The 20,499-nt window shown below is 45.7% G+C and overlaps 1 protein-coding gene across 3 annotated transcripts in view; it reads right to left on the reverse strand.

The window, feature by feature from the left end:
• LOC126293373 (transcriptional activator cubitus interruptus) overlaps positions 1-20,499 on the reverse strand; it is a 1,766,542-nt gene that overhangs the window by 70,160 nt on the left and 1,675,883 nt on the right. The gene's annotated exons all lie outside the window — the stretch shown is intronic.

The raw sequence follows: 20,499 nt of genomic DNA on the forward strand, positions 1-20,499 counted from the left end.
GAAACATGTCACTACCACCACAATGAACAGTAGTCCGGACTGAGCGCCAGGTCTGCCAACTTCGTCAAGAAACATGTCAGTACCATCATAATGAACAGTAGTCCGGACTGAGCGCCAGGTCTGCCAACTTCGTCAAGAAACATGTCAGTACCATCACAATGAACAGTAGTCCGGACTGAGCGCCAGGTCTGCCAACTTCGTCAAGAAACATGTCACTACCATCACAATGAACAGTAGTCCGGACTCAGCGCCAGGTCTGCCAACTTCGTCAAGAAACATGTCACTACCATCATAAAGAACACCGTCGAGAATCGTGACCGACGCCATCACACATCACATTCATCCAACTGTCGCTCATTTCAATCACCACAGCACCCCGATGTATGGGCTCTATACGGTAACTGTTTGCGAGGACACTGAGACGAACAGTTTGATCCAGGGACACTATCGAGCCGGGAAGCATCCTCAAATTCGCCTACAAAAGGTACCTGTTCTGCTGCAGATGTCGAATCTCCTCTCCTCGTCTTACGGCAGCATCCCTTATTAACATCAGTAAGTTAGCCATTCCTGAGACGGAAAAGACTTTTGAACATGTTGTCGAGAAACTAATTACATTCCCAACTGGATACTAACTACCCATTACAGTCAGAGTCGCCTCTTATTAAGAATTCCAGACAAAGCACACCATCTGTTAATTTTAAGTGTAAAATAAAATATACACAAATGTCAGTTTTACAATCTGTAAGTGTACGACTAAGCCAGAGACTTAAGAGGGCGAAACGATATTCCAAAACGTGGCGCAGCGCGCATGTGCTGTAACTTAACTCACTTTTACAGGCCGATTTGAGGTCGCTTTCCTGCCCGAAAGACCCTATTGTCATGTACCAGTTTCTTCGTCTAGACTCGACCCACGCCACTGTGGTAGGTTGTAAACAGTTATCGCTTACACTCTGTACACCCATTCTCTGCAAACGAAGCCGGCCGGAGTGACCGAGCGGTTCTAGGCGCTACAGTCTCCGTCGGGCATTGATGTGTGTGATGTCATTAGGTCAGTTAGGTTTAAGTAGTTCTGAGTTCTAGGGGAGTGATGGCCTCAGATTTTAAGTCCCATAGTGCTCAGAGCCATTTGAACCGTGTTGAGCAATACTTCGGAGGTTGTAATACAGTGTTAGAGCCGTCATTTGGAGCCGGTTCTTAGGCTTTGTCGGGGCAGTTTACGTCTATCTTCACGTTCGATGTCAGCGCCCCATTCTGCTGTCTGAGGTGGCAGCACGATGCAGCTAATATGGAAAACGTATGTTTTTGGGGATGTCAGGATAGTTTTGATCACATAATCTATTATGTGACTGTGTCGTCCCTCGTGTATTGTGTACGCAGAGTAAGATGGATACGCTAGTTGCCCGCGTGGCCGGTCTGCTGGCTGGTGTTGTACCCGAGGGCTCTGGATGCTGCACTCGCCGCGGCCGGCCATTTCGGTGGGGCGGTGCCTGACTGACGTCCCTGCGACGGCGTCCATCACGGCAGACGCTAATCGGTCGCATTAGGCGCTCCCCGGTCCCGCCCAGCACGGACTTACGGCCTCCAGTTCTCCAGGTTCCAGCCGCTCGCCCACCAGGCCCGCAACATGTGCAGGGGCTCGTCTCGCACTGTGCACGCTAGGACTGCTGGTATTTTTTAAAAAATATCGACTATCCGATACATCGACATTTTACGAGGGCTAATCAATAAAGAATGATCTTTTTTTTACGGTCATAATTTCTAGCGTTGAAATTTAATATTATGACATTCTGTTAGCTTAGCAGTTTCATTGCTGCGACTCCTGGCTCCCGGCTGCGAGAGGCTGATTAGTAATCAGCATTGGTGACCAAAGACTTCCAGCGCATGAAGTCGCCTCGTCAAAGTCGTCGGAGTAGTGGAAAGAGGTTGTCTTAGGGGTGGGGAACTGCCTCTAAAGCCGGAAGAATCGGCGCTCATCGTCGACATGAGGATGCAGAAGGCAATGCATACCACTGCATTAACCACACATAACAGAGGTGTCACGACGATCTCTCCACTTTCGCTGTACGGGAGGAAAACTGACAACAACGTTGCGTCTACGGTCCATCAATGTATGGGCCGTTCAGTAGAGAATGATCATAATTTTTTTTTTGTGGTCATACTTTCTCGCACTAAAATTTAATCTTATGATATTCTGTTGGCTTAATGTGCAACTAACACGCCGTAGTAATTTCATTATTGGGACTCTTGGTTCCAGTCTGCGAGAGGCAGGCAAGGTCAGATGTGATCATTATCGTCTACGCTGCAGTGGAGGTAAGACGCGATGCACAATATGCAGGTTTAAAATTCAGCCTTGATCCCAATAAATCATCCACCGAGGCCGATACGATGAGTCTGTTCTTCCCTGTAGCACAGCTCGAAGGTGGTTTAAAATGTTTGAAGAGGGGAGAGAGTCAATTTTGAAGGTAGGTGGACCTGGTGCTCCAGTTACTGATCCTACGGAAGAAAACATCAACACTGCTGCTGTCATTGTGACAAATGAGCACTTTCTGAAATACTCAACATTTCACTGCGGTGCCACCCGCACGTTGGTGACAGAAAAATTACATATGACACGTGATTGTGCGCGATGCGTTCCAAGACTGTCGGCTCCCGAACAACAGGACATTAGCGTGCGGGTCTGGAAGCAGTTAAAGTTGATGTTGGAGGAAGATCTGTAGTCTCTGCTGATGAGACCTGGATACATGATTTTGATACTGAGAACAAACAGAAAACCTCTGGAAATCTCCTTCATCAGCAACCCCCAAAAAAGCAAAACTGGTTGCTTCTGCTGGGAAAGTTATGATCTTCTCATTCTATGATGTTCGTGGAATGGTTTATCGCCGTGTTGTACCTGAACACACGACAGTAACTGGGCAATAATACAAGGTCCTCCTGAAAACGTTGCGCAAGTCCATATCAGGCGCAAAAGACCACACTTCCGGGAAGTATGCTGGATGCTGCACCAAGAATTGTGCGGCCGCATATTGCCAGTGTTGTTGCTGAGTATCTGGGAAAAATCAACGTCAAGTGCGTCCCCCACCCACCCTACAGTCCGGATTTAGCCCTGTCTGACTTTTTCCCACTGCCTAACGTGAAGAAACGCCTTCGTGGGAGGCATTATCAGTCATCAGAAGCAGTGCTGAGGGCTGGGGAGGCGATTTTGAAGGACCTCTCAAAAAATGGTTTCCAGCACTTATTAGAAGACTGGCAGAAACGCTGGGACAAGTGCATCGCACTCATGGGAGACTGAGAACGACCACCAAAATTATGAGGATGAGTGAAGGTATGTCGTCAAAAGAAAATTATGATCATTCATTATTTTATAGTCCTCGTAAAATAATATCATTATCAGCTCTCGATATACTAAAAAAATTTATTTATATATCGATGGGTAAAATGTCGGTGTACGGCGTATAAAAATATCGGCTCCACATAGTAAATATACTGGCGGTTTTAAAGCTGTGGACTTAAGTATTGAGTTATTAGGAAAGCTTTTCTGAAGAAGAGAAATTTGTTAACATCGAGTATTGATTAAAGTGTCAGGAAGTCGTTTCTGAAAGTATTTGTATGGAGTGTAGCCATGTATGGAAGCGAAATATGGGCGATAAATAGTTTGGACAAGAAGAGAATAGAAGCTTTCGAAATGTGGTGCTACAGAAGAATGCTGAAGATTAGATGGATAGATCACATAAGTAATGAGGAGGTATTGAATAGGATTGAGGAGGAGTTTGTGGCACAACTTGACCAGAAGAAGGGATCGGTTGGTGGGACATGTTCTAAGGCATCAAGGGATCACCAATTTAGTATTGGAGGGCAGCGTGGAGGGTAAAAATCGTAGAGGGAGAACAAGAGATGAATACACTAACCAGATTGAGAAGGATGTAGGTTGCAGTAGGTACTGCGAGATGAACAAGCTTGCACAGGATAGAGTAGCATGGAGAGCTGCATCAAACCAGTCTCAGGACTGAAAACCACAACAACAACAACAACAACAACAACAACAACAACAACATGTATTCTGTACAACTTGCCTATAGCCCGTAGAGCAAAATTGAAGGGGGAAAGCTGGCAACGTTCATGCTTGGCGATGACCAATGGTAACTGCAAGTGCCACAATAGAAGGTGTCAGATGGGTCCGTCCTTCGGATTCGCCACATATCGAATTTTTCCGGAACACTTCATGTCGCCTTCCCTCTTACTTTCATTTCTCCCAACGCCGGCGACATAGCAACCATAGTGTCGAAATTAAACGTTGGTAGCGCCGAGGGCCGATTAAGACAGCATTTGTGCTCGTGATCGCAAACACCAGTCGTGTCATTGTTAATCAGTCCCAACAGCCGTTTTTGAAGGACGCCGACGTGAAGAAATAACACACTACGTACGCCAAAAATTGTTTTTTAACGCAACTGGTGTGCTATTTCTTCACATCGGGTATCTTATTATTCCATTCACCCGCCACCCCAACCCACACAGTTCATTCGGAGCTCTTCTCTCTGGCACCTATACTTGCATAACACAGACTTGAAAGCTCAAAAAGTAGTAAGACTCTTTTACACGACGAAAGTAAAATTATGTACTACTAAAATTAAAAAAAAGCCAGCTTCAAATATTAACCGAAAATTGTAAACAATATAATATAAAATAAAAATATGGGCACTCGGTGTCGTCGTTTTGATATCGACATGTCGGGGAAAATAAATATAAGAGTGAAGTAATGGTATTTGGAAGAGAGAAAGGGATCAACGGAAATATTATCTTGAATGGAGAATGCCTCAAAATGGTAGAAAGTTTCTCTTCTTTAGGGAGTGAAATATCTAGGGATGGAAGAATAACTAACGAAATTAATAGGAGGTTACAGAAGGGAGGAATTTCTACCAAACAATAAAATACCTGATTTGGAATAATGAAGTTTCAGAAAGAGAAAAACTCCTTATGTATAAGTTTTCTTACATCCCTATTGACACCTATGGTGGAGAAACATGGACAATGACAGAAAGGGACTGGAGCAGACTGCAAGCAGGGGAAATGAAATTTCTCAGAGCAGTTAAGGGATAAACAATAATGGACAGAGTAAGGAATGTAGAGATTAGAAAGATTAGAACGATTGAAAGAAAGAGATTAAGATGGTATGGGCATGTTAAAAGGATGCATGGGAAGAGACTCCCCAAAAGCCGGTCGAAGTGTCCGTGCGGTTCTAGGCGCTGCAGTCTGGAACCGCGAGACCGCTACGGTCTCAGGTTAGAATCCTGCCTCGGGCATGGATGTGCGCGATGTCCTTAGGTTAGCAAGGTTTAACTAGTTCTAAGCTCTAGGGGACTAATGACCTCCGAAGTTGAGTCCCATAGTGCTCAGAGCCATTTGAACCAACTCCCCAAAATTAAGGAAGAACTAAAGACGGATGGGAAAAGACCTAGAGGGCGCCCAAGAACACGGTGGAAAATGGGAGTGAGAATATCTGTAGAAAGGAGAGGTGTGACCTGGCAGCAAGTGGAGGAGGAAAAGTGGTGGGAGGACCGAGCCAAATGGAGAGGACTCGTCAGCACCCGGACCCGGAAGTAACTGGAGCGGGATTCGGATATAGATAGACGTCGGGGAAAAATATCGGCGACATATACACTGAAAAGCCAAAAAAAAAAAAAGAAACCGGTACACCTGCCTAATATCGTGTAGGGCCCCCGCGAGCACGCGGAAGTGCCGCCACACGAAGTGACTTGGACTCGAGTAAAGTCTGAAGTAGTGCTGGAGGGAATTGACACCGTGAATCCTGCAGCGCTGTCCATAAATCCGTGAGAGTACGAGGGGATGGAGATCTCTTCTGAACAGCACGTTGCTAGGCATCCCAGATATCATCAATAATTTTCATGACTGGGGAGCTTGGTGGCCAGCGGAAGTGTTTAAACACAGAAGGCTGTTCCTGGAGCCACTCTGTAGCGATCCTGGATTAGTGAGACGTAGCAATGTCCTGTCCAAGTCCGTCGGAATGCACAATGGACACGAATGGATGCAGGTGATCAGACAGGATGCTTACGTAGGTGTCACCTGTCAGAGTCGTGTCTAGACGTATCAGGCGTCCCACATCACACCAACTGCACACGGCTCACACCATTACAGGCCCTTGCACACATGCAGGGGACATGGATTCGTGAGGTTGTCTCCATACCCGTACACGTGCACCCGCTCGATATAGTTTCAGACAAGACTCCCCCGACCAGGTAACATGTTTCCAGTCATCAACAGTCCACTGTCGGTGTTGACGGGCCCCTGCGAGGCGTATAGCTTTGTGTCCTGCCGTCATCAAGGATACGCGACTGGGCTTCGGCTCCGACAGCCCATACCTATGACGTCCCGTGGAACGCTTCGCACGCTGACACTTGCTGATGGCCCAGCACTGCAATCTGCACCGGTCTGCGGAAGCGCTGCACTTGTGGCGCGTTACCCGCTCTCTCCTCCCGTCGTCGCTTCCGTCCTTGCAGGATCTTTTTCCAGCCGCTACGATGTCGGCGATTTGACGTTCAACCGGATTGCTGATGTTCACGGTACAACCGTGAAATGGTCATGCTGGAAAATCCCTTCATAGCTACCTCGGAGTCCCTAGTGCGCCGACTGTAACACCACGTTCAAAGGCCGACCGGTGGCCAAATGTTGAAATGTGAGAGAGATCTTACGGGCCTTAACTGCTAAGGTCATCAGTCCCTGAGCTTACACACTACTTAACCTAAATTATACTAAGGACGAACACACACACCCATGCCAAAGGGAGGACTCGAACCTCCGCCGGGACCAGCCGCACAGTCCAGGACTGGAGCCCGCTCGGCTAATCCCGCGCGCCGGCCGGTATGCCGAGCGGTTCTAGGCGCTACAGGTTGGAACCGCGAGACCACTACGGTCGCAGGTTCGAATCCTGCCTCGGGCATCGATGTGTGTGATGTCCTTAGGATAGTTAGGTTTAAGTAGGGGGCTGGTGACCTCAGAGGTTAAGTCCCATAGCGCTCAGAGCCATTTGAACCATTTCTGAGCCACGTTCAAACTCACTTAAATCTTGATAACCTGCCACTGTACCAGCAGTAAACGATCGAAGAACTTGTTGTCTTACATAGGCGTTGCCGACTGCAGCGCCATATTCTGTCTGTTTACATATCTCTGTATTTGAATACACATGCCTATACTAGTTTCTTTGGAGCAGTGCACATCGATACTTTTTTTTGGAAATAAGGTTCGATATATCGCTATTTTATCAGCTGCCCTCATTCAGGCCCCCACGAACGGACCATTAGGCAGGTTACAGAGGCGCCTAAGTAGCGGGTGATGTGTGTACGGGACAAAGAGTGCCCGAGTGACGTGGAATTAAGGAGCAGCGGCGACTTCCGGGAAGTCGGGTATTAGGCGCGCCTCTGACGGCACCAGGGGGTCCCGGCAGGCGAACCACAGCCCGTGCACCACGGGCCGGCTCTGGTTTGGCAGCCACGGAAGCAGATGGCGTTTCGACAGCAGCCGCCGTCATCATCATCATCAGTATCGTCATCACCACCAACACCACGCGTTCGTGTACCATTTCTCTGGGATAGCTATGAAGTCTTAAGTGTCAGTTCGAAAAAATCAGCACCGTTCAGTAAATAACATCCCAAACAAATTTCGGCCGTGATGTCGGTTGCCGTTACGGACGGGAGGAGGGGACTGCATGCCCAAAGGACAACATGTTGGTCGTCTACCAGTACCTCGCCTCCTACCTTCCAAACTTCACAGAAGCTCTCCTGCGAACCTTGCAGAACTAGCACTCCTGAAAGAAAGGATACTGCGGAGACATGGATTAGCCACAGCCTGTGGGATGTTTCTAGAATGAAATTTTCACTCTGCAGCGGAGTGTACGCTGCGAGGGCGGTCGTGAGTCGTGCTTGGGTAGCTCAGTTGGTAGAGCACTTGCCCGCGAAAGGGAAAGGTCCCGAGTTCGAGTCTCGGTCAGGCACACAGTTTTAATCTGCCAGCAAGTTTCATATCAGCGCACACTCCACTGCAGAGTGGAAATTTTATGCCGTCTACCATTGCAGGCTTCATGGTATCAATTGACTCCAGACATTAATTCAATCCATACCACGTTGTGTTGCGGCACTTCTCCGTGCTTACGAGAGCCCTACACGATATTAGGTAGGTGTACAGGGTTCTCTGGCTATTCAGCGTATTTTGTTATCTTTTCAGTATCGATGCTGCTAACAGGAATCGGTGAACTGTCTACACACATAATTAAGTCCTACTCGCACTTACCCGGCCTCTTTCTGACGAGCCGTAGCAGATGTGATGTGTGGTTGGCGAGCCAACTGTGTGTGTGTGTGTGTGTGTGTGTGTGTGTGTGTGTGTGTGTGTGTCTGGGAGAGGCGGCTGCACTTCGCCTGCCGGAGCAGCTGCTAGCAGCGCCCCGCTGTTAATTTAATAATCCCAGGCCCCCCAACCTGCCCTGGCCCGCAATTACAGATCGCAGCGCCACTCGCCAATCACGGCGGCCACTGCAATTAAAACAATGGCCGCCGGCGTGGGAGGCGTATGCGTAGGCGTATGAAGTACGGCCGGATGCGAGCCGCATACGGCCTCAGCGCGCGTGCGCGTCGCGTCAGCCGGGGAAAAAAAATAAAAACAAACAAAACGCAGCTCCCTCACTGCTCTACTGTCAACAATTTAAGCTTCCCACTAATGTTGTGTAACAATACGAAAAACTAAACGCAAGACAATACTCATGCCTCAAGCGACTCCTACTAACCGATCCCACCCTTCAATCGAGTCGTGTCATAAATTTCTTGTTTCCCCAATCTGACTCACTACCCCTTTATTAGTTACTCAATCTACCTGTCTGATCTCCAGTATTCTTCTGCAGCAGCACACTTTCTCTTCTTATCTGACATGCCTATCGCTCACTCCACACAAACACCTTCAGAAATGTCTTCCTAACACTTAAATTTATATTTCATGATAAAAGATTACTGCGTAATAAAATTCCTCTGGGCTGTTGACCGCATTGTATATAAGATCTAAAATCTCTCTCATTCAGCAGTCTAGCTCAGCACAAAGTCAGAAGGAAGGCCGTTTGCAATAGAGGCCGAAACGCCGAACCATTTTATGTACTGCCATTGCTTACAACAGTCCAGAAGAATTCACAGTGACAACGGCCGCAGAAGCCTACGCTTACAACATATTCCTCTATTTCCAAAAATGCTTTCCATCTATTGCCAGTCTGCTCTACTTCAACAATCAATCAGTCATTTTGCTTCTAATTCCCTCAGCATCGCACGATTTATTTCCACTACATTCCGTTTCCCTTCTGTTACTTCTGTTGACGTTTTATAACTCCTTTTCAATTCGCCGTCCATTCCCTTCAACTGCTGTTGTCAGTCCTTTGCCGTCTCTGACAGAATTGCAATATTATAACCGTAAAGTTTTTATATCTTCTCTCTGAATTTTAATTCCCTAACAAATTTCTCCTTTACTTCCTTTATTGCTTGCTGAGTGTGCAGACTGAATTATATGGGCGATAGACTAGAAACTTGTCTCACTCCCTGCTCAACCACTGCTTTCTTTCATTCCCCTTGACTCTTATAACTGCCGTCTGGTTTCTCAACGAGTAGTGAATAGCATTTGGCCCCCTGCACGTTATGTCTATACCTTCAAAACTTCAAACAATGCATTTCAGGCACCATTGTCTAAGACTGTCTCTGAGTCTACAAATCCTACGAACGTGGGCCTGCCTTTCCTTATATTATGTGCTGGAGAACTTAGCATCAGTATTGCCTTGGGTGTTCCGACACCTCTCCGGAATCCAAACGGATCTTCCCTGAGGTCGGCATCTACCAGATTTTGAAGTCTTCTGCAAATGATTAATGCCAGTATTTTGCAAACAGGACTTGTTAAATTGACAACTCTTTTATATTCACGCCTCTCTGCTCCTGCCTTGTTTGGAATTGGAATTATTGAAGTGTTCTAAAAGTCTCTGAGTATTTTGACTGTGTCATTTGACACCAGATGAAATAGTTTTGTCGTGCCTGACTCTTACAAAGGCCTCAGTAATTCTGAGGGAAACTCTCTTCTCCGGGGGGCTTTGTTGCCACTCAAGTCTTTCAGTGCTTTCTCAGATCCTTCTCGCAGTATCATATGTCCTACACTACCATGATCTTCTCGTAATTGCCGGCCGGAGTGGCCGTGCGGTTGTACGCGCTACAGTCTGGAACCGAGCGACCGCTACGGTTGTAAGTTAGAATCCTGCCTCGGGCATGGATGTTAGTTAGGTTTAATTAGTTCAGAAGTTAAGTCGCATAGTGCTCAGAGCCATTTGAACTATTTTTTTCTCGTAATTTCTCTCCCATTACCATAACATTTCATTTCTCTTGTGTAACCTATCTATAGACTGTGAGTCTTAATTAATGCCATAAAAGCATACAGTTGAAAGTCACGATACTAGAAGCGAAAGTCAAGTAAACGCGGGCACTAAAACGATTACCGTAAAAGCTATCAACACTTGTTCAGCACAAGACAATAGTGCTCATACCTCTAAAAGTAGTCCATGTTTTCCAGATAAATTTCTTTGTTTTGGTCCATGGTAACTTATCTCAAAATATGGAAACCTAAGAGCTTGTACTAGATGATATTTGTTTCAAAGTGTCGAAGATAGCTGTTAACGTATGCATTTTACAGCCCATGTTTACTGGAATTATTTGTTTCGAATGGCCGTTTCGGACTCTTGACTCTGAAGTTCCCAGCTGGGTTCACGAGGCAAAGGTTGCAACGTTTTGTTTTACTTTTGACATGAACATAGTTGCCCCAAATTCTGACTATTGATTTTTAGCAGTGTAATTTTACGATTTAGCAACTGTTCATTCTGATGAAGAAACCTCTTGGAGGTGTGAAAAGCTAGGTGAATGTACGTGACGTTTATGTGCGACCTGTTGGCTGTTCAGTCTCATACTGAAATTAGTATACGGTTGCTGAATAATACCCATGTTCAAAACTGAACGACACAATTTTTTTTTTTTGATTCATGTTAGTGGTGGATTATAAAACAGTTTACGTCTAGTTTTTTATGTAAATAAGTTACTACATACAGTTCTTTGCGTTTTTTGTTGGCATTTGCGTTTTCTCTCGCATGGTTGCACTACCGCTCTACTTACGAAACATATCCTCTCTATTTCGACCGTCATCAGTTATTTTGCTCCCCAAATAGCAAAACTGATTTACTACTTCAAGTGCCTCATTTCCTAACCTAATTCCATCAGCATCACCCGACTTAATTCGACTACATTGCATTATCCTCGTTTTGCTTTCGTTCATGTTCATCTTATATCCTCCTTTCAAGATACTTTCTATTCCCTTCAACTGGTCTTCCAAGTCCTTTGTTGTCTCTGACAGAATTACAATGCCATCAGTCTCATACTGAAATTAGTATACGGTTGCTGAATAATACCCATGTTCAAAACTGAACGACACAATTTTTTTTTTTTGATTCATGTTAGTGGTGGATTATAAAACAGTTTACGTCTAGTTTTTTATGTAAATAAGTTACTACATACAGTTCTTTGCGTTTTTTGTTGGCATTTGCGTTTTCTCTCGCATGGTTGCACTACCGCTCTACTTACGAAACATATCCTCTCTATTTCGACCGTCATCAGTTATTTTGCTCCCCAAATAGCAAAACTGATTTACTACTTCAAGTGCCTCATTTCCTAACCTAATTCCATCAGCATCACCCGACTTAATTCGACTACATTGCATTATCCTCGTTTTGCTTTCGTTCATGTTCATCTTATATCCTCCTTTCAAGATACTTTCTATTCCCTTCAACTGGTCTTCCAAGTCCTTTGTTGTCTCTGACAGAATTACAATGCCATCGGCGACCTTCAAAGTTTTTATTTCTTCTCCATAGATTTTAATACCAACTCCGAATTTTTCTTTTGTTTCCTTTAGTGCTTGCTCAATATACAAGATTGAATAACATCGGTTAGAAGCTACAATCGTGTCTCACTCCCTTCCCAACCACTGCTTCCCTTTCATGCCCCTCGACTCTTAAAACTGCCATCTGGTTTCTGTACAAATTGTAAATATCCATTCGCTCCCTGTATTTTATCCCTGCCACCTTCAGAATTTGATCTTAAAAACACATAGCAACCGGATTACCAGCACGTAAAACAAAAACGCTACGAGCCTTTGGAGCAACCTTGTAGTATTAAAATGGCACAAGTCTGCGGATCGTTAAAAGTCAAGTTGGCAGCAAATTATTTTTTTTGTGTGGGGGCAGTAGTCTGGGGCCGGGGTGACGTCGCTGCCACATGTGATGGTAGGAAGTCACGTCGATTCGAATGGGGCGCTGCGTCATTTTTATTTTTCCCTCGCCTCGTTCGACGGCGGCGGCGGCGGCGGCGTCTCTGAAAGACGGAATAAATATAGACGACCCGGCCTGCGTCAACGCGGCCGTGAAATTGAAAGGCGGATTCCTGGCGAGCTACTCAGCGAGCAACGCACGCAGGCGGCCGCGCCTCCCACGACACACACAGCGGCTGTGGCGCGGCTGGAGCAGCCGGTGTTCACCGTCACCTCCGCTCCAAATCACTTTCCCCCATGTCGAATGCATGCCGTGCAGAATCGCCGCTGTTTTGTTCCCCACAGGTGGTCCACGTGGCCATTTCTATTCGGCCGACCAGAGTGCCTTGGGAGTAACGGTAGCCCAGGCCAACTCGTGTACAGTAGAGCGTCGATTATCGGAACGTCGGTCAGCCGAACGCCCGCTTACCCGGACTGTGTAATCGCCCGCACCTGTTACTCTCCACCGTCCCCCTCACTCCCAGACCAAGTTTCCCACAGGAGTCGCCGCGCTGGCGGAACATTGCTTCTAATGGGGCCTTCACAAGGCGCTGCTGACAGGCCGAGCTGCGAGTCGCTGTGTTTCAACAATCGTCACACTTCAGTCGGCAGTAGAAGTAGCGGCAGAATCACAGCTGTTCACAGCAACAGCTGCGCCAGCTCAGAGCTGAGGCGCGCGGTCTGAAGGATTGCGCGTTCCCAGGAAGAGCTTCTCACGGTGCAAACACCTTCCATTCTCTGTTACGACCCCTTGTGTGCTGCTGCGTGAAGAAATGAACTTGGCGATACAAAATGCTTAAACGTAAACGTGTTGTCCTTCCTATGAGGGACAAGTACGAGATTGTTAAAAGGTTAGAAGAGGGTGAATCTGCAACCACTTCATCCAATTTTAATTTTGTATACTATGTGTATTGTTCATGCAAAATGCGTATGTAATATGTATATATTTTTGTTTAATAAACTGTGCCACATACTATACAGGGTGATTCAAAAATGCATGTAAATATTTTAAGGGTGTATTTGTGAGGTAAATATAAGACAAAAATGTTCTATACAATTTTTGCTATACTTGGCTTATTACAGAGTTATGAACAAAACATGATAATACATTCAATACAACGTAAAGTATTTACTTCCCAGAGTTCACAGTTTAATTACAGTGCATTTGGACTAAAAACGCAAACTGGTAAATAAACGTGACGTAACAAACTGAAACAATTCCTCGCGAATACTGTATTACTTTAGTTCCTGTTGATTGAACTAAATCAATGCAAAATAACTAAGGAAAATACGTGAAGAATTTACAGACTGTACTGTACTGTATTTGCACAAATCGTAATGCAATGCATGTTCAAAATGCTGTCCCTGAACTTGCAGACAGACCCGTGCTCGTCGCCGCAATGATCTCTGCACATTACACAGTCCGTTCAACTCTCCACGAATAATTTCACAACCACCTTCAATTCTTTGTTGGATCTTGGTCTACCACGTCCAAAACATGTTCCTCGACGTTCACTGCATGCTCAAGTGGTCGACCTGAATGTGGCCCAGGACGAATGCCATACTCCCGCATACGTCTGTCCACAGATACAAACGTCTGATGACTTGGTAACCGTCGTCTTGGAAACAGCTCACTGTACCTTCGTCTTGCTGCAAGTGCGTTTCCATCTGCTGCACCATACACAAGGTGCATATCAGCATACTCACTGTTTGAGTACATCATGTGCACGAAACCTGTAGCCTTCCGACGATGAATGAACGACAGCAAGTACGTTTCCGTTACCAACAACATCAGCGCCATCTTCTGTACAGTAGGAGTAAACAGCAATTGCAAACACAAACAAACACTATTCATGCAGTTTCGAATCAACTGTTGGGAGATACGTATGTGCATTACGTACCAGAATATGGCATCCTGCTGCTTGCACTGACGTCGTTTTGATACGGACATGACTTTCGTATTTTAACGATAACTCTGGAATTAAACGTTTATGGAAAAACATTTATAGAACATTTTTGTCTTATATTTACCTCACAAATACACCATTAAAATATTTACATGCATTTCTGAATCACCCTGTATATTCCTACTGAAGTTGCCTTTGTATGTTCCTTTGTAATACTAAAAGAGATGCCTGTTTTTACGAATAAATTTACTGTACAGCACTTCTTTTTGGCAAATACACATGTACAGTTCGATTATCCGAACAAACCAGTTTTCCGAACACCCATGTCCCCCAGTTACTTCAGATAATCGACGCTCTACTGTACCTTCATTTTCGGTGGCCCGCCCAGTTGCGGTCTAACGCTCGGCTCCCCGGCGGGAAGGACCGCCTGGTCCGCGGCACGAATGCGCGCGGCGGATTTGTGTCGACGTCCGGTGCACCGGCCAGTCTCTGGATGGTTTTTTGGCGGTTTTCCATCTGCCTCGGCGAATGCGGGCCGGTTCCCCTTACTCCGCCTCAGTTACACTGTCGGCGATTGCTGGGCGCCGGCCAGAGTGGCCGAGCGGTTCTAGGCGCTCAGTCTGGAACCGCGCGACCGCTACGGTCGCAGGTTCGAATCCTGCCTCGGGCATGGATGTGTGTGATGTCCTTAGGTTAGATAGGTTTAAGTAGTTCTTAGTTCTAGGGGACTGATGGCCTCAGCAGTTAAGTCCCGTGGTGCTCAGAGCCATTTGATTGCTGCGCAAACAAGTTCTCCACGTACGCGTACACCACCATTACTCTACCACGCAAACATAGGGGTTACACTCGTCTGGTGTGAGAGGTTCCCTGGGGGTCCACCGGAGGCCGAACCGCACAGTAACCCTGGGTTCGGTGTGGGGCGGCGGAGGGGTGAAGTGGGCTGCGGTAGTCGTCGTGGGGTTGTGGACCACTGCGGCTGCGGCGGGGACGGAGCCTCTCCGTCGTTTCTAGGTCGCCGGTTAACATACAATGCAATACAAACCTTCATTTTCAGAAAAAAAACGTTAACCTTTTCAGACCCGACTTTTTTCTGGTGGAAAGAAAATTTTTATTTATGTGGTAATGCTCTTAGATGACTTTTTAAAGAAGTTATATGCAGAATGAGATTTTCACTCTGCAGCGGAGTGTTCGCTGATATGAAACTTCCTGGCAGATTAAAACTGAGTGCCCGACCGAGACTCGAACTCGGGACCTTTGCCTTTCGCGGGCAAGAGCTCTACCAACTGAGCTACCGAAGCACGACTCACGCCCGGTACTCACAGCTTCTGCCAGTATCTCGTCTCCTACCTTCCAAACTTTACAGGTCCCGAGTTCGAGTCTCGGTCGGGCACACAGTTTTAATCTGCCAGGAAGTTTCAAGTTATATGCAAGTTTTATACAAAATTCTGTGCCTGTTTTCAAAACATATTTCTTATATTTGACTTCATTATATCGACCAAAATAACTAATTTCGAAATTTTCTCCCCTGTAGTAATTAGTAAAATATTCATTCAATAATTATCATGCAAAATAACAATTACAATATTCGATTATACGGTGTAATATACCGAACGAAGGACAACTGTGTATACTGTTGTTCATCATTTGCTACAGTGTCTTGCTAATATTTTCACAGTGAAGCCGAACAGTTGGCATCACTTGCGCATGATGGAAAGATTGAACACTCACAAAGGTACGCTTCAGGTTAACAATGGTAAAAAATACTTCTGATGCAGCCAGGACACAGTAAAATTTAATGTACACAACTGTAGCCAGAGGGTCTGAAAGGGTTAAACGACTAGAGATAGAACGTTCGTATGCGCAGGACATGTACAAAAGTTTGTTGTGCAGAACTGTCGCCGTGCGGATTCAAGGTCAACATCGATATCGGGGCGCAACACCACCCACCGGCAAAACGTGCCAGCGGCTCTCGATGTCCGCCATAAACCGAAGGCAGTGGATCGGTGCGACCTGAGCAGGCGCGCAGGCTGGCCCGCACACGTGCGCGCCAACCGCACAGCCAAATCAGCGAGTTCGAAAGAGGGCGCATTACCGGCATGAGATAATGTGACGCAGCCACCCGGGGAACTGCTCCTCGTGTGGTACGAAGTGTTTCAGCATTGCAAATGGTGTGGGCAGAACCATTCGTGGGCATAAGCTTTTCGCCTTCAAGGAAAGTTACTGTATTCGAACTCTAGAAATGTTCAAGAATTCTAGAGCAAATGGAAATTAAAGATACTGTCCCGTAATTGAATCGCATAAATGCTTTGTGAATCTGTCACATAAGCAAAACACGGTGCGGAAATTTTAATGAGTTTGCATGCAGCAACGCATAACAGCTGTACCATACCTTCGAGGTACACTCCGTAGTAGAGACGGTAAAAAGCGACTGCTTAAAAATAATACCGGTATTTCAGTTCGGAACGGCCTGTATTTTTCAGTATTTGCTTGATCTCGGTTCTGACAAATGTTTTTTTTTTTTTTGTGTTTTGCTAATAACCGAGCAGAGAAAAACCGAAATATCAATTTCCCATAGCAACAGCACAAAAATTTCTCGTTTCTAAATAAAACTTTCTTAAAAAAGGAGTAATTTTCGCACATAACATTTGCTTTATTAGGTTTTTATAGAAAATTAGAAAACCGATCAGCACTAGTTTAATGCCAATGGCGACATAGCGTAGCAACTGGTGCGGTATTCGTGCCCTGCTGCCGTGCGAGGCCTGCACACACCTGTTCTCGCTGTCCGCTTCTGATACCCGTTGTGCCTTAGAAGGGCATGAACCCTAGTCTGGAAATATTTTTACGAAATGCCGTAAAGATTTGTCTGCCTTTTCTGTGAAATAAAAGAAGATGAAGCAGGTCACAGTAGTAAGGTAAAAACTGAATAATAATTCATTCATAATCATCTTGTGGCGCAGTTGTTCTTGTCGTCTCCGTCCTTGCTAAGAAAATGGGATGAGAAGTTCCACCTTATGCAAGACACCTTTTTATCTTTTATTTCACCTATAAAAAGAAAAAAAAAAGGTTTCTTGCATAAGGCGGAACTTGTCATCCTAATTCATTCATAATACACGACAAAATCGAATCTATGAAAATCGCGCCCAGTGAGATTCGCGCCCAACCAGAAATGTGAGAGATTCGCGCCCAATACCTGTTCCCTTTGTGTCGGGCTTACCGGGCCGTCCTGATCACCCTAGACTACCTGCTGACCTGCTGCTCGGACACAGGGACCCGCCCCCCTCCCACCGTACTAGACACATCCGCCGACTGTCTGTACACAAACACAGCCGCAGTGTCGCTCTGCCTGTGGCTGTCGAAGAGTTTACAACGCGCGCCTTTTGACGCAGTAGTTCGAAAAAATGGTTCAAATGGCTCTGAGCACTATGGGACTCAACTGCTGTGGTCATTAGTCCCCTAGAACTTAGAACTACTTAAACCTAACTAACCAAAGGACATCACACACATCCACGCCCGAGGCAGGATTCGAACCTGCGACCGTAGCAGTCGCGCGGTTCCGGACTGCAGCGCCTAGAGCCGCGTGGCCAACATGGTCGGCCACTGTAGTTCAGATGTGGAATTTTCAACCACTAATCACGGTACGCCATGTTGCCACTACGAAGGTTATTCTTATATAGTGAAGAGAACTAAAGAAGATGGAGCAGTAACGTGGCGCTGTTCAAGACAGAGAGCCGGGGAATGCTGAAAACGAATGATTCGGCAGTGCTTTTTTCATTCGGGCATCAATGTGGACCTCCGGATGTCGCTCGGTTGGAAGAAAGGAAGACTTGGAACCACGCAAAGAAGAGGGCGAGAGACGAAAGGAGGTCTATTTCAAAAATATATTCGGAGGAGCTGGGTTACCTGCATAATCGAGGCTACGGTTTTGTCACTGAAATGCCAGAGGAGCAAACGACGAAGAGAGCTTTGTACTACCAGCGGGAAAACCACAGGGAAATGAGAGATCCACCGAGAAGAGAAGAAACTGACCTAAAGGCAGATTTACTAGCTACGAACGATGGCAGCAGTTTTCTGTTAAGCGACGACAAACTAGGAGAGAGGATAACAGTTTTTAGTGGAAAGCCAGGAGAAGAGGCTCTGAGGAGGAAACGAGACTTTTTTAAGGATGGTACGTTCAAGTGCTGCGGAAACAGTTTCCGGAACTATGAACCATTCACGCAGACTTTGGGAGTACAGATAATGAGACAAACGCCTATCCAGTTGCCTTTGCACTACTGCCAAACACAAGAAAATGGACGAACGTCCGTCTTTTCCGAAATTCCAGAATGGAAACCTGCAAACGTGACCGTAGACTTCGAATCGGCTGCTATTTCAGCAATTATACTTGTACTTCCGACAGCTGAAGTGCACGGATGTTATTTCCGTATGAAAAAGTGTGTCTGGAGAAAAGCTCAAGAGCTAGGACTTGGCCGGCCGCTGTGGCCGAGCGGTTCTAGGCGCTCAGTCCGGAACCGCGCGACTGCTACGGTCGCCAGGTTCGAATCCTGCCTCGGGCACGGATATGTGTGATGTCCTTAGGTTAGTTAGGTTTAGGTAGTTCTAAGTTCTGGGGGACTGATGACGTAAGATAATGTCCCATTGTGCTCAGAGCCATTTGAACCATTTTTGAAAGCTAGGCCTTAGTCGTGAATACGAACAAAACGAAGAAGTGAGACAACATGTTCGCACATCTGCTGTGCTGGCGTTTCTACGGCCTGAAGACGTATGTGATGGTTGGCTGCAGATACACTCACATGCACCGGATATCCCCCAACTTTCTGAATTTTTTGACTACTTCATAGATGGATGGTTGGAAAATGAAGGAACACCAATCTGCCTTTGGAGTTGCTACAAACGGCGCCGCCGAACAACCGACCCTGTAGAAGGTTGGCACCACAAACTTTATAACATGCTTGCTAAACCAAATCCAAAAATTAATGACGTTATTAGGTGTTTGAAAAGAGAAGCAGAAAATTCAGCGTGCGCCTTAATGAGGGCAGAACTGAGTATGGAAGGTAAACGGTAAAAAACAGTCTACACGAAACGTGATGAAATGTTGGGAAAAATAGTAAAAAAATACGAGAGGATGGCGAGATCAAGGATTGCCTGAAAGCCATATCCTACCTACAGAAACTTGACTGAATTCATCAGAAGATGTATATAGATACAATAGTGTTCAAATGTAAATAGCAACTTATATAAAAATAATAAAAATTTTAAAAAATATTGACGATGCTTATAAGGTGATTTCAAACACGCCTAAATGACGTTTGCTCTTTGGCCAGTCCAAAGCCAGGATAAAGTGTGATGGAAACCAGATTATTTTTAAAATACCGTATATGTGTTTTACAATACACCAAGAGAAAAGCGAACCCTTTCCAGAGTCAGCCCTGTACAATTATACTTCTGATTCAAGAATCACCACCCCAATGCCTCCGTAATTTTTATAAATTGAGAGTTAAAATTAAGTGAGATTACTAATCGCCAAGAATAGAGTAACTTGATATTTCTGAGTATTCAGGAAGGGTAGCTGTTATAATGAAAATGATACTGATAAAGACTGCTGGGTGGTAGTGCAAGTGAAGCAAAAGAATGTAGTCTCACTGGGCGCGTTTTTCAGTACACCGACAAAAACAGAAAGTCGCCGATTTGTTTGTGGTACCTAGACAATATGCCTTTGTCTGCCTGTAGTCCTTGAAAAGAAACAAATTTACACGAAAAACAGACTTGTTTAGTCACAGTTTCCACGCTTCACCAGTGACTATTCGCAACACAAAAATACTGATACGACAGCTAATTACAACATGATTTGTGAACAGGGTTTCAAAACAATTTGAATCAATACGAGAATACTAGTGAATTTTTGGTAGTATTCAACCAATTACCACTTTTCGAGAATAGCAACGAGTGATGGGCGGACGAAGTTTTCTTTCGTCCGCCTATTTCTGTTTTTTAATTTTTTTTGTTTTTTATTGGCCGGCTCTGAGCACTGTGGGACTTCACATCTATGGTCATCAGTCCCCTAGAACATAGAATAACTTAAACCTAACTAACCTAAGGACATCACACAACACACACTCATCACGAGGCAGAGAAAATCCCTGACCCCGCCAGGAATCGAACCCGGGAGAACGCTACCGCACGACAACGAGCTGCGGACTTTTTTTTTATTCTGTGTGTCTTG

Source organism: Schistocerca gregaria, chromosome 10 (assembly GCF_023897955.1).
Source record: "Schistocerca gregaria isolate iqSchGreg1 chromosome 10, iqSchGreg1.2, whole genome shotgun sequence".
Taxonomy (NCBI): Eukaryota; Metazoa; Arthropoda; class Insecta; order Orthoptera; family Acrididae; genus Schistocerca; species Schistocerca gregaria.